This window comes from Podarcis bocagei (genome assembly GCF_964188305.1).
Source record: "Podarcis bocagei genome assembly, chromosome: 8".
NCBI classification, from domain to species: domain Eukaryota; kingdom Metazoa; phylum Chordata; class Lepidosauria; order Squamata; family Lacertidae; genus Podarcis; species Podarcis bocagei.
The window spans coordinates 51,607,613-51,622,222 of NC_138133.1; the positions used below are offsets into that span (position 1 = coordinate 51,607,613).

A 14,610-nucleotide genomic window follows, 5' to 3' on the forward strand; every position below is an offset into this window, starting at 1 on the left:
CTATCTTGTCCTGGGCCATGAATAACCTAAGAGGGCTGCTGCATTATAAGGGAGTCTCATATGTTCCAGTCCTTTCATGTGGCTGAATTAGGTCAGCTTCATAAATGCATATGGATGGTTTGAGTAGGAGTAATTTGGCAAACCTGGATGGTTTCATTCTTTCCCCACAGAAGTATAGGTGGTATCTCAAGTATAGGAAGTGGTATTAGATTTGGTGATCTTATAGGTAAAAGCAGAGGCATACCTAATGGATGATTCAACAGCAAAATAAAATCACATTTTTATGCAAAGGGGCATGTGCAGTAAAACAGTACAAAAAAATCTTGCAATGTGGCTCACCACACTTTGGTCTTTTCTATATAACATGACACCACTGTATCACGTTTCTCTCTGAGCAGAACTGCAGCATCCAAGCCACTGTGATGAAACCTTGGTTGATGCTCTGCATTACTGAATTGTTCCATTTAGTAATGGAAGTGGGAAGGAAACACATCCTGCAATTAAGTACTTTTTGAAATGTACCTAAAGCTTAATGTGCTAATGTGCTAGTGTTGTTGTTGTTGTTGTTATTTAAATTGGTATACTGCTCTTCATATGATGATCACAGACTGGTTCACAATGAGAACACAAGTTATATAATAAAACAATAGCAAAAACAGACCAATAACCCCACTCCCACAAACACATTTCAAAGGCCATAAAATGTTCAAGAGAAATGGAAGAGAGATGTTTTGAATTGGTACCTACAGATATGTAATGAAGGTGTCAGGCGAGCCTCCCTAGGGAAAGCATTCCATAAACAGGGAGCCATCACAGAAAAGTTCTGTTCTCGTGTTGCCACCCTCTAGGCCTCTGGTGGAGGAGGCACATGAAGAAGGGCCTCAGATAATAATAATAATAATAATAATAATAATAATAATAATAATAATAATAATAATTTATACCCCGCCCATCTGGCTGGGTTTCCCCAGCCACTCTGGGCGGCTTCCAACTGAATATTAAAATATTAAAAACAGTACAGCATCAGACATTAAAAACTTCCCTAAAGAGGGCTGCCTTCAGTTGTCTTTTAAAAGTAAAATAGTTGTTTATTGCCTTGACGTCTGCTGGGAGGGCGTTCCACAGGGCAGGCGCCACTACCGAGAAGGCCCTCTGTCTGGTTCCCTGTGATCTTACTTCTCGCAGTGAGGAAACCGCCAGAAGGCCCTCAGCGCTGGATCTTAATGTCCGGGCTGAACGATGGGGGTGGAGACGCTCCTTCAGATGATGATAACAGCATGCAGGTTGGTTCATATGGGGAAAGGTAGTCCTAGAGGTGACTATGTTTTGTATTTAAATATTTTCTTCCACTTTGGATCATAAAAGCCTGGAAGTCCATACATAGGACCATGTGCCTGCACATGAACATGAATACATAGATAAATAACAGGAACTACAAATATATGGAAAGCTAATGAAACGCGGACAACAAGGTGCACTTACACATTTTCCAAAGCTGTTACATGTGAACTTAGACTAAGTAGGTTACATTTAATTACCATAGAAACCATTTGGGATAGTTAGTCAGGACTTAATGCCCATTGATGTTAATGGAAGGTAAGTTCAAATAACGTAAGTTTGGATCCAATCCAGTATGCTGTCTTTTTTCCTCTTTTGCTCCACTCTCGACAGAAAGGTCTCGGAATGAAAATAAAAACAATGCAACATTTCAAACCTGTACTTAGAGCAATTGTCTACGCCCATTGTCAAGACATTTTGGGATGTAAAACATGTCTTACTAGCTCTCCTTGGTGTTTCTGTTCATTAAATAAGACAAAGAACACAGCATGAATTGCTTGGGATAATCAGTAACATAGACTTAAGGACATCAATCTGCAGTGCTCTAGGAGAGCAGACTGTGCCCACAAATGAGTTTTAGAGGAAGTCTTTTCAGTCTGTCAATGGGAGCTGCTTCATATTGTCTTTATGGAAGGTCACATTGCTGGTCAGCCTCCCTCTGTGCTGAAGAAATTCCTCTACAGATCCTCTGAACAGTCCTCGCATGATATATCAGGCCCTAGTGTGAGGGGTCAGGGCATTTACAAGATCTCCTGTGGTTTCAGAGAGGTGACCAGAATACAGATTCTTGGCCCTCTGGGCTGAAAAAAGAAAGGCACTGATTCTGAGGAGAATACAAACCAGAAAGCATATCTAATTGATTGAGAGGGCTTTGACTGCTCTGTGTAAACAGTGTTTTCCACAATGTAGATCTTTTACTAATTAAGCATCTTGAGGAATGAGTTAATCAACAAACAAGTGCCAAGAGCCATCAATGTTCAACAATCAATAAAAGCTGCAGATACCAAAAACCACAGAGAAGTCTGAGATGGGTGAACTTTGGGTTCAGATTGTCAAAATAAAGGATCTAAAGCTGGCTTCCAAAGTCCACATTTAGCTGCAAAAATTAATGGCCTGGTTTTTCTAAAGCATCTTACATCGTGAAACTATTGCCTGAGAACTACTGGATGCTAAATGTATGAAACATGAGATTGCTTGCCAAGTGCCTAAGTTAGGAATTCTAAGACTGTGGCTAGGGAACATTGGATGTTCAGTCAGAATCAACAACACTGGGAGCTGAAGACCATCCTCTTAGCTGAATATTTTTAAGGGTGTGTTTGGAGTATGACCCCCCCATTGTACATTAATATTTGCAGTCTTGTGTATGGTGGATTCAAATGCATGATGGATTCAAATCTTTACTGTGAAGAAGATTTTGATACCAATTATTAAATAGATTTTCTATTCCATAATTTATTCAAGGAGTTCAGTATAGAATATGTAGTTCTCCCTTCTCCCATTTTATCCTCACAACAACCCATGAGTTAGATTAGGCAGAGAGAGTGACTGGTCCATGGCCAACCAGTGAGCTTCAAGGCAGAGTGGGGAATTGAACCTCCAGTCCAACTGTCTACTCATACTACACTGGCTCTTATTTCTGATTATCCTGGCAGATAGTCCAAATTGACATGTATTGCACTGCTTGGTGACTACTTGCAATCTAAATCACCCTAAACCATGTATCTGTAAAATCTAGTGCAGTATTGTCTACTTTGACTGGTAGTGACTCTCCATGGTTTCAGGCAGGATCCCCCCCCCCAGCCCTACCTGGAGATGCTGCCAGGGATTGAGACCTGGGACCTTCTGCATGCAAAGCCAATGTTCTGCCACTGGGCTATGGCCCTTCCCTCAAGCTTTTGCTCAAATGCTGGAAGGTACAGCAAACTCAGGGAAAACAGCAGCCCTTAAAGCAGGCTGGTTTGAAGCTTCAGAAGGCATTGCATCTTGAAGAGATGAGAAGGCAAGGCTATCAGGAACATAGGAAGAGTGACACATGATGACTTGGTACTACAATGGTTCTTCCAACACAGTGCAGCCACCAACATAACCTTCAGTTCAGACTGCATGGGCTGTATGCATACAACTGTCCAGATGCCTAGTGCAGATTGCCTGAGTCTACATCAGCAACATGTCTGATGTGTAAACAACCTAGTATGGAGTAAAAATGCAGCCTCAGCTCTAGCTAGTTAAAAAATCAGCATCCTCTTTCCTTTTTTTCAAATTTCCATTTATAGCTTTATAATGAACTCTGAGGTTTGAACAATGTGCTTTAACTGCAACTTGAATCTTGATTAATAACGTATTTCCTTGTCATGAAGAAATTCTCAGTGTTGATAAATTGGCTCAAATAATTTGTTTCCTTAACAGAGCTGATGTTGATGAGTTCACAATACTTTTCCTTATTTATTTATTTATTTATTTGTTTGTTTGTTTATTTATTTATTTATTTATTTATTTATTTATTTATTTATTTAGTTTTAAAGAACACTTACAGGGAAGCAGCTTTATAAATTGCACACCAGTAAATATAACCATCTAAGTCTGGCACATCATCAAGAGCCTATATTTTTAACTTCTTTTGGTAACATCAACAAAGAGCGAGACTGCAGCAGCCGGATGTTTTGTAACTCTGCTGTACTACCGAATAGTGTTGATGCAGATTTTATGCCACTTAGCTTTGCAGGTGTCAAGAGCATACCACTAATTGGACACTGGACAACAATTGGGAATGGTCTGGTTTTTATACGATGAACAATCACTGACAGATTTTATGTTTAGGTCATTGAAATGCACTAACATCAGCCACAAAGAACAACAGAATTGAAGGGTCTCCTTGGATTCCTCCAAACAACCTGCTTATTGAGCCCTCACCTTGATCTGCTTACACAAAACTTGTATGGAGGTTAGCTTATGCCTCGTCTTTCTTGAGCATTTGTTCCAATTTGTTTGTGGGGATGGCCTAACCTGGTGCCTGGACAATGAGAATTCATCCTGATTTGCTTGTGTGGTGGTTATACATCTTCCTGTTAATAATTTGTTCATTTCATACTTCTCACTGCATTTCTCCTACACTTTTTTCCATTTTGGAAAATAGTGAATTTGTTGCACCACGGCAGCAGAGCACATTAATTCATTTCAACTGCCAAACCTATCTTTCCTGTATGTGCCTGAATCCCTCCAGAAAAATACTGACAGTCCGGAGGTGACCTATTGGTCTTTGTAGAATCTTATCAGGAGTAGATAAGAGGCTGGATCAAACTGACTATTGTACTATAAAGCATGCTGTTGCTTTTTCTTGTGGTCTGGTACATGAAGGATATCCAGTGTCATACTTCCATGAGGCCTGCACTGTGGATTCTTTTTCCTGTTTAAATTATTTACTCAGGTGTGAGTATGTGTAAAAGAGCAGCGGGCATAGGGTGCACTAATTCCTCCCTTTGTATTAAACATAACCTAGAACCGTGACTTTGAATGATTTGTTTTGTTTAAAAATTGCTTATTTCAATTGTCAATACTGGGCAATATCATCTCAGCAAATTTAATTTACATTCGCAGAGTATAAAATCTGTGATTGGAAAACAGAACCAAATGTCCCTTAATTATATCAGACACTATGTTAATGAGTTCACTTTCCTAAAAGCATCATTACTTTCTGGCAGCAAGGGGGCCAGAAAGTAAAGCGCATTTTATACTAAAGAAAACAACCTAGATACTCTGTCAGTCTCCAAAGTGACAGCAGATAAATGTTGAGAAGAGAAATCAGATTTGTGAACAGACCCAGAAATAAAGAGGCAAGACACAAGTGATGGGTTGAATTAGAGCCACAGTTTATTTATAGTATCTGCAAATGAGAAGAGTAGGAACCTAACAATTTCAACCTTGGGTGAGCCAAACCCTGCCCATTCCAAGAGGCAGAAAGTCTGGGCCCTACCTTATGGCGAGTAGGGAGGCCTACCTGCCCCAACCAATCCTGGACCACTTTGGGCAGGTGCAGCAGCTGAGCCTCAGGAACATTTCACATCCAGGCTATGGGCACCACAACCCTGAACAGTTGACCTCTGGAAACACCGTTCGCTTTCAAAGGTGCCTAAGGACGCTCACCTGTTACCTGATCTCCACCTTAATCTTTCTTGCACCTTCATGCCAACAATGTGACATATTTAACCCTGCAACCAAATCAATCCGTTTTACAGCACTGACTACTAAACACCAATATTTCCCAAATTCAGTACAGAGCAGGTGAATAAAAGTACTTCAGGGCAGGCAAAAAAATTCCTATTCAACCCTGACATGGCTGGTGATCCTATAGGGAAACAGAGAAGAAGAAGAAGAGAAGAGTTTGGATTTGATATCCCGCCTTTCACTCCCCTTCAGGAGTCTCAAAGCGGCTAACAATCTCCTTTCCCTTCCTCCCCCACAACAAACACTCTGTGAGGTGAGTGGGGCTGAGAGACTTCAAAGAAGTGTGACTGGCCCAAGGTCACCCAGCAGCTGCATGTGGAGGAGCGGAGACGCGAACCTGGTCCCCCAGATTACGTGACTACCGCTCTTAACCACTACACCACACTGGCTGGCAGGAAGGGTGTGAAAATAAACCAAGGCACATAAAGTCTGTGACCATACCAATGTGTGCTCACTGCATCCTGGGTCCACCACAGCGAGGTTCCCAAATGCAGCATGGCTGGTGTGAGCAGACATAAAGGATTAGGTTAGAATCATCACATTTTAACTCGTGCAAATGACCACATTATCATTAGTACAAAGCACCTTGTTCCTGCCACTTTACTCCCACGATGTAAATGAAATGTATTTCTATATATATCTCTTATTATACACACCAAAACGCAAATGGTTTGGAGCCATTGCTTGCTCTCCCCCTCTTTTTCACGACTTTACATTCTACAATGTAATGACTAATTGGCTGAGTTTCCCAAGCTATTTTATGTTTCTCTTGCTCTGGTTACAAGTCGTACTAAACCAGCGTCTCCACAGGGACCTATAGACGGCCAACAATTCCAAACGCTATATAGCATTCCCCTTTGCTTCTAATGCGTAAAACATTTACGAGTAATTTTGCAAATGCATTAAGGAGGACCACCTCCCCAGGAGCCCTCCCCGTCTTCTGTCGGGCACTAACCCCTCACCTCTCACACACTGCCGGCGACCCAGTCCTTCCTGCCTGCTCCTCTCCCTGCCGCCCCCCCCCCGCGCTCCTTCACCAGTTAGCAGCACAACTTTCTGTTTGTGCCAGTGGGGCGGCCTGGCGAGACCACAATTGCTCTACTCCACAGATTGACGAGCCCTCAGATGCCGATTTACTGTACATGGCAGCCACTCTGGAGCCGAGGCACATCTGGAGTGGAGTAAGCTTACCGAGAAACAGGGGCCAGCTTTAACTGGAGCCAGTGGAACTGAGAGCAGCCGATGAAAGGCAGCTTTCCCGCCTTCCCCTTCCCCTCAGTCCCTGGGTAGATTTCCTAATGTAAACAGAGTCGATGGGGGGAAGAACACAGTAACTCTTTGCAGAATGTTTGTTGTTTAATGTGCTTTATCTACTTGAGGTCAAAATAGTGCCTTAGAAAAACAGAAGCTTTGCTTTTCATCTAAATAGCTAAAAGCCTGCGTATTACTATAGTGGTTTCTTTCTTTCTTTCTTTCTTTCTTTCTTTCTTTCTTTCTTTCTTTCTTTCTTTCTTTCTTTCCTTCCTTCTTTCCTTCCTTCTTTCTTTCTTTCTTTCTTTCTTTCTTTCTTTCTTTCTTTCTTTCTTTCTTTCTTTCCTTCTTTCCTTCTTTCTTTCCTTCCTTCCTTCCTTCCTTCCAAGAGGTTAGAGTGGGAAAAAGTGGCACTTTGGTGTTTATTTGTTCCTTTTTTATTATCATTTAGGGGCATAATTTCATTATCCCGAACCAAATGAAAAAACAAAACGATTTGTCTCTGCTAAAGTTCTCAGTGCCTCTTTTTAATGTATAGGAAGATGCTTTAACCCACAAGAAGGGTACATATCTGTTTATTGTATGTACCATTTAAACAGTAAAAATCTAAAAGAACAAAAAGATTCGCCAAACTCATCTGTTCTGATTTTTAAAAAATAAATCCCTCCAACCCTCCATTTATATTATCTGAAAACAGAATAAAAAGATTATAGATGGAAGCTTTGTTTTACTGAACAGCAAATAACTTGTGCATCCTGGTGCCAACTGGAACTCGGGGGATTCTTAATTTCTTTTCTACATCCAGAGGATATGGTTGTTTTAATCTGGATGAAAAAATTCCTTCCAGTAGCACCTTAAAGACCAACTAAGTTAGTTCTTGGTATGAGCTTTCGTGTGCATGCACACTTCTTCAGATACCTTCAGCTATCTGAAGAAGTGTGCATGCACACGAAAGCTCATACCAAGAACTAACTTAGTTGGTCTTTAAGGTGCTACTGGAAGGAATTTTTTTATTTTGACTATGGCAGACCAACACGGCTACCTATCTACTACTTAATCTGGATGGACTGATTTCCTAACTGAATCTTTGAGTTATTTATTTGCTAACAATATATGAGGTTTTTAATAGCAGAATGAGAAGTTTGCATGGAATGAGAAGCTGACATCTTATTTCATAGTTAATTAAAGGGGAAGGCATATAAATGAAACAGAAGAGCTGTGGGTAGAAGGGAGAAATTGTGATAGGGGTTTCATATTACACTTCATAATCACTAAAATGAAATGGGTTGAATTTTTAAAACACTCAGTGGGCCTTTCAATTTTAATCCTACCATATTAAAGATAATGATACAACATAAGTTTAGTCGGAACATGATTAGCCTGGTGTTGAGAGCTGGAGGATATGGCATATTGACTGCAGTATGGAGCCCCACACAACAAATCTGAGACTCACACAGCCATTCAGAAATCTTGTTTTTCCAATGTACCTGTTTCCTTTGCTCGCCTTTCAAATCCCATCTAAGGTTTCTCAAATGCAAAAGGATGTATTAAAAGTGTTATTTGGACCACAACTTGCTAAAGGTTTCTGAGCATTGCTGCCTGTCTCTGGTGAAATGTCATTTTAAATCAGCAATCCTGTCTATACCCACTTACCAAGAAAGTAGGCCTCAGTGAATTCACTGGGGCTTTTTCTGAGTAGACGTGAACAGGATTCTGCTGTTAGTTTGCACACTGCTTTTTATGTACTCAGCATCTCTTAATAGGTAAACTAAAAAAAGAGGAAGGGTTTGCATAAACAGAACTCTATAGAAATTTTGTCTTTAAAAATAATGAATATAAACAAAATAATTGAACCCCCTTTGAAAAGGGAATGCTTAAATAAAAGAAGACACTTCTAATTAATTTTCAATTAAATGATTTAATTTAATTGTATTAAATTAACAGTGATTCATTTATGTTGAACAGTGTCTCGGTATTGTGACAGGAGCCTCTGCACACAATCTCCCATTTCCTATTGGATGCCTGGAAGGAGGAGATCAGCAACTCGGTTGTCTCGCTTCATGGAGTACAAGAGAGTTCCTGCTGCCCCATTCCTTCTAGGAACCTCTTCCCTAGTGGGTAGATGAGAACTTATCACAGAGGCCCTTGCACCATTGCTGGGGGTCTAAGAGACAAGGCTCATTGGGAGGGGAATTCTGAGGCCTTCAAGCAGCAACTGTCTCAGGATTCTTGGAATGAGTGTTGCTATTCCACCTCTTCCAGCTCTCAAACTGGGAGGTGGACATTTATTGCAGAGCTGCCCTACAGATAACCACTTGTGACTTGGTGGGAGGACCATCTCGCAGTAAGTGGAGCAGTAGTTAGACTCTTGCACTTAGAAGAGCTGGTGGGGCTAACAGGGATGTGAGAAAAACGTTGTTTTGTCCTCATCAAGAAAAGCACACTTGTTCCAGAGGGTCCTGCAATGCTGCGTGGAGGACACTGATGTGTAAAATGCTGAGTGTGGGTGTCTGAAGAGGAACCTCTACATGCAACCAGGACCCTGTTTGTTCAGGCATATTGATGGTGAGGAGCTGCGAAGTCTCCTCTTCAGAGGTCCATGATCACCACAAGGATGTCAGGGGGCGGGGCTAAAGTGGTCATATGATGACAAGGGCAGGGCCAGCAGCACAGCCTTGCTCCTTGGTCTACACATGAGTGCCTCCTACATGAAAAAGATGTGAATAAGACTTGTATATATGAATTAATATGATGGGTGTGTGGCCTTTCAGCCCACATGGTTTAAGCACCTCAGTCTCTGAGGTACCTTTTCTTTTCAACAGCTGAAGACTTGTTCAGTCTGTGAGCACTTGTTCTAGCTCTTCTGGTCTTTGCATTTGTATTGTTCGTTGAATCTCGCTCGATGCTCCACAACGTAACCGTTTTATTGAACAGAACAATATACAGCACCCTAGCAGCATACTAGAAAAGCATTGCTGGTGCCCCGTTTCTCCAAGGGCCAAACCAGAAGTGGCAACATTTACACAGTCATCTATTGTGTGATTTTTTAAAAGGAAGTAGCACCTGTGGGGCCGCTTAATCCAGGCTGGGACCCGACCAGGAAGGGAGCTTTAACCACCTGCATTAGGTCCCTGGGCTTCCTATTTGCCTTGTGACAAAAGGGTTAATGGGTGCTACCAGTGTCCCCTGCACCTGTTATTTACTCTAAGAAAATAATGGTGTCCCATCTAGTCTGGCCCCTAGTTGGATGGAGGTGAACGGTGGCTAGGTTTTTCTTAAAGGAGCTGTATGCAGTTAATTCACTATCCCTAGATACGAAACATAGGGCACTAACACAAATATTCTTATGAACCTGAAAAGGCTGCATACAGATCTGTGCCTGTATGCCCACTGAATAAACAGTACACAGCAGCACAGACAGCTTTGACAGTACCAAACACCTTTTTGTGTGTTGAGTTTCAGTGTGCCCGCTGGATTTAAACTACCCCAAATGGGATTGGTTCTGTCAAAGCAGACAATGCCAAAAAAAATAAAAGAATGCTTCGGTAAAATATTCACCCCTGCCAGATATCTACCTTCTACTGCATACAGAGCCAAAAAGAAAGAAGAAAAGCTGAGCAGCAAGAAGATGAATGAGAAAAATGCTACAGATAAAAGCACAGATAATTAGGAAATATGTTAGATTTCCTGTTAGACTCTGTAAGATTATTTAGAGCTAATCTGTGTATGTACCATTCAAACCAGCTGTTCATATGACAAGATGCTTTGAATGGATCATAGGATGAGATAATTACCTTAAAGGACAAAAGTGATATACTGTATTTGCTTAAAAAACGGATTAGATAAGCATCTAAGCCTAATGATTTATCAGAACACATTCCTCTCTGGAAGTATCTTTAAAATTGTCACCAGTACTTTCCAGCCAATATGCTTTTCTAAGCAGAATGGTAACTCTGAAGCAACAACAACAACAACAAAGTAATTATTTGACTCCTAATTTACACGTGGGATTACTTGAAGATTTACACAACTGAAACAACATAGTATAGATTGATTTACAGATGTAATTTTCTTTTCCTTTCTTTTTCTTGATAGGTTTTCTACTTTAGCCCACACAATCTTGGGGGTCTGAATTTAGAGTAAAAATGCATTTTCCTCATAAATTGCAGACTATTTATTTCTGTGCAGTTAGATTAATAACATATATCCAAACTTAAACAGTAGGTTTATGCAAAACCACGCTTTAGCCACAAATACTTGCCTTACCTGATTTTCCCTTCTCCAAATGGATTATACTTGCAGAAAATCTGGAAAAAAGCCATTTGCAGCCCCCTTTCCTTGAATAGGTATGCAACTCGAAATATAATGCATGTAACATAAAATACCAAACAGGAAAACTGTAAGACAAGAATAGTAGAGAAGACAGGCAATAGTGATTATTCCATAAAGACTTATATTAATAGAAGAGCAGGACTTCTGAAAAGGTTGTGTCAGCCGTTCAAGAACAGATATATAATTCCTCTTCCAGACACATGATATGGAAGTACTATGACATCGCAGACACCATGGAGCCATTGATTTGGAAACATATGAAACTACTATCAGAATTTGGTTTAAGACCTCCAGTCAGCTAAATGTTTAAACATGGGTTTCAGAGTGTACAAAAATGGGAAGCATTTGCATAAATTTTGTGGCTTACAGCCATGCAAACTGACTTTGCTGAAGGTAAGTCTCCAATACTGAAATGAGCCAATTTATTTTGGATTGAAAAACCTTATTTAGTTGCATGGTACAGGTGTTTATAAACTTTATAAACATAGTTATTCTTTGGAAGAGATTCTGTACCATAAAGGTACACGTTCCTTTTTAACCAGGCCTTTGGTTGATTTGATTGATATCCTGTGTCCTTTCAAAATGTGTTTTTTGTAGGGAGGGGGTGTCATTGGGTTGTTGCTTTTATTTTGATTATGTATTTTGTAGTTTTACATTTTGATTTTATTCTGTGAGCCGCCCTGAGTCCTGCAGGTATAGGGCGGTGTATAAATTCAACCAACCAACCAACCAACCAACCAACCAACCAACAAACAAACAAATAAATAAATCACACCAGAATTGTGATGAAATAGTTGTGTGAAAGTGTGCAGATATATTATAACTGCTCTGCATACAAATTCAGGTGCTTGAGAAGATTAAGAAAATGTGAAGATGGGCATATTTGAAGGACAAATGCATCCTATAAAAACTTGAAACAAATAATTTCTGCTTTAGAAAAAAACCTACATGTTCACTAGCCCAGTTATGACCACCTGAGATTTTTGATGCAGCTATCAGGAATGGTGCTTACTTCTTAGTAGACATTCATAGGATTGAGCTGTAAGCCTCTATAACTATCATTGTTGGTTTTTTTGTTTTTGTTTTTGCCTGTTTAGCAGCAGAGTACCGTAATTGAATTACAACTTGTCAACTGTAAACAGTATTTCGAAACAAAACAAAACAGACAGGGTAATATTTCTCCAACCAAAATATGTACTTATTGCATAAATTTTCAGACTATAATTCCGTTCCAAATATAAATATCCTAAAATAAACCACGGTACATTTTAGAATAAGCACGAACTAAAACAAAGAAATTGAGAGAACCACTAGAAGAAGAACAAAAACATAGGGAAAGGAAACCACAAAAATGGGGGGGGGGAGAGAATTGGAATTGCAGGCATTAAGTAATATGCTGAGTAAGCAAAGAATGCTGTAAAGTACAACTAGGTGAGGAGAACGGAAGAAAAATACCACAAGTTTACTGTTGAATCAGAAAGTAATAAATCCCTTTAGCTGAGGCAGATTCTGTTTCCTTATTCCAGTGGATTCAGATGTGGAATTGTAAAGTGTGGTGTTATGATGCAACAGGAGTTTGATTTCTGGAAATACTGTAACTAGAGGTGGTGAGGTTGGAACTCTTATCGCTATATAAGGAAAGATCATCTGGATGAAAACCTCAGACACATTTGACCAGCGGCTGAAATGTGGACATTTTCTATGTTGTTGCGGTCAAAACCCGTACATTTCAAATCCTCAGCTTAATATGGCCCTCTTTTTTTACCATTTAGAGTTAAGATATCAGCCTCTTGCTACCACATTACTACAAAGAAAACCTAGCAGTGGCTGCTACTGAACTCTATAAATACTTGTAATATCTCCCCATTGATCTTGCTTGCAGAAATAGCTTTAATGGAACTCTATTAATACAGAGACTGATTTTAAATGAGAGTTTCTTTGATTTCAAGATGCCTCAGCCTTCTGCAGGTCTGCACCAAGACACCTATCAACACAAGCTCTGCTATTCTGAGGAACACATATTGTAGAGGGATATGAATAATAGGTTAAACAGGCCACAACTTTATTGAGGGAACATGAAAGGCATGTATCAATTAAGACGAGGAGATGGTTCTGGCCCCTTCTGAAGAGTTGCCTAGGAGGACTAGCATGGATGGATAGCCAACTCACTGTCTCCCTTGCATCACTGAGCAGAACTCTGAGCTTCACTGATGAGATGTAACCAGAGGCATATCATGGGGGGGGCTTTCAATACTGTTGAGACTATATTGCGTGGAACCCTCTACAGAAGATGCATACAAGGGGGCATGAAGATTGTCACTCATAATAGTTTATTTGCACCTGGAAAACTCGAATCCCTGATATGGCACATTTGCTTGTTGTGGCCTTGCACAGAAGCACATGAAGCCAGAAAGAATTAGGCAGGATACTAACAAATAGACCCCCCAAGGGAATTGAAAAGGTCTAGACTTCAGTTTGCAGTGAAGCTCCTTGCCCCATGCATATATGGCTGATTTCTTCATTTTCTAGGTATCCCTTTGCTTCTTTTCAAAAGTAAAGTTTGGATTTCAGCAGCAGCAATGCTGTACTCTTATCATTTTGTGAATGTTAAAATACCATAACTGGGGGAAATCAATTCAAGAATGCACAACACAACCAAATGCAAATAATTACAAAGAAGCATGTTTCTCTTTTTTGAGTGAAAGACTTTGCAGTACAGAACGTTGACATAGAACGAGTTTTGCTTTCTAGTCGGTATTCAAAGACCATGATAACAGTGAGAACCAAGCAACATGTAGCTCCAATCTGGTAGTCTGTGGCTGAAAAAAAAAAATATCATAGGTTATTGCACTGCATGATGCCCATGGAACACAGAGAGTAATAATAATAATAGAATTAGAGAATTGGAAGGGAACAAAAATGTCATTTAATTCAGCCTCCTGCAATGCAGGAATCATGTATAGTAACATTTTAAAAATGGCATTAAGAAATAAAAGTTATCAAATGACAATAATGTGGTGAAATCGAGAAATTCCTAGGTAGTATAATAAACCCTAGTGTTCTTACCACAGGGATGTGTAGCCTTTGCTATATCCTAGGAACAAAGCCTCAACCAATCAAATTGTGAAGTTAAGGCTTATATTTGCAGTATCTATGCTTCAACTTCTTTATCATCAACTTTGTACAGCAATGGTTTTGAATGAGTGCAATAAATAATGTACTGTCGCTGACTTTGGGTTGTTACCACAGACAGTTTACTTGGCTTTTTCAGCATTTGGAAATGGTATTTCTCACCTCCTCCACACAAGTCTTTTCACCCTCCTGCCAAGATTTTGAAAGGGAAAAATAACTTCATTTTGGTTTGAGGTGTTTCAGAAGTTATTTGAGGAGAAGCATAGCTGGCTACTTGCAGGAACATTAGAAGTCAGCTATGTAGTTCATTTCTAAACACATTTTGGGATGAATTTG

At 40.0% G+C, this 14,610-nt stretch overlaps 1 long non-coding RNA gene across 2 annotated transcripts in view; it reads left to right on the forward strand.

Moving 5' to 3' along the window:
* The first annotated feature begins 6,621 nt into the window (after window positions 1-6,621).
* The window catches only part of LOC308593384, a 56,807-nt gene continuing 48,818 nt past the window's right edge, over window positions 6,622-14,610 (forward strand). Inside the window, exons 1-4 of one of the 2 annotated variants that reach the window (XR_014010934.1) lie at window positions 6,622-6,740; window positions 8,776-9,154; window positions 10,906-10,949; window positions 13,092-13,185. This is a non-coding gene — a long non-coding RNA (uncharacterized lncRNA). Of the gene's footprint in view, window positions 6,741-8,775; window positions 9,155-10,905; window positions 10,950-13,091; window positions 13,186-14,610 lie in introns of those variants that run through there. The other variant, XR_014010933.1, reaches the window with a different exon arrangement.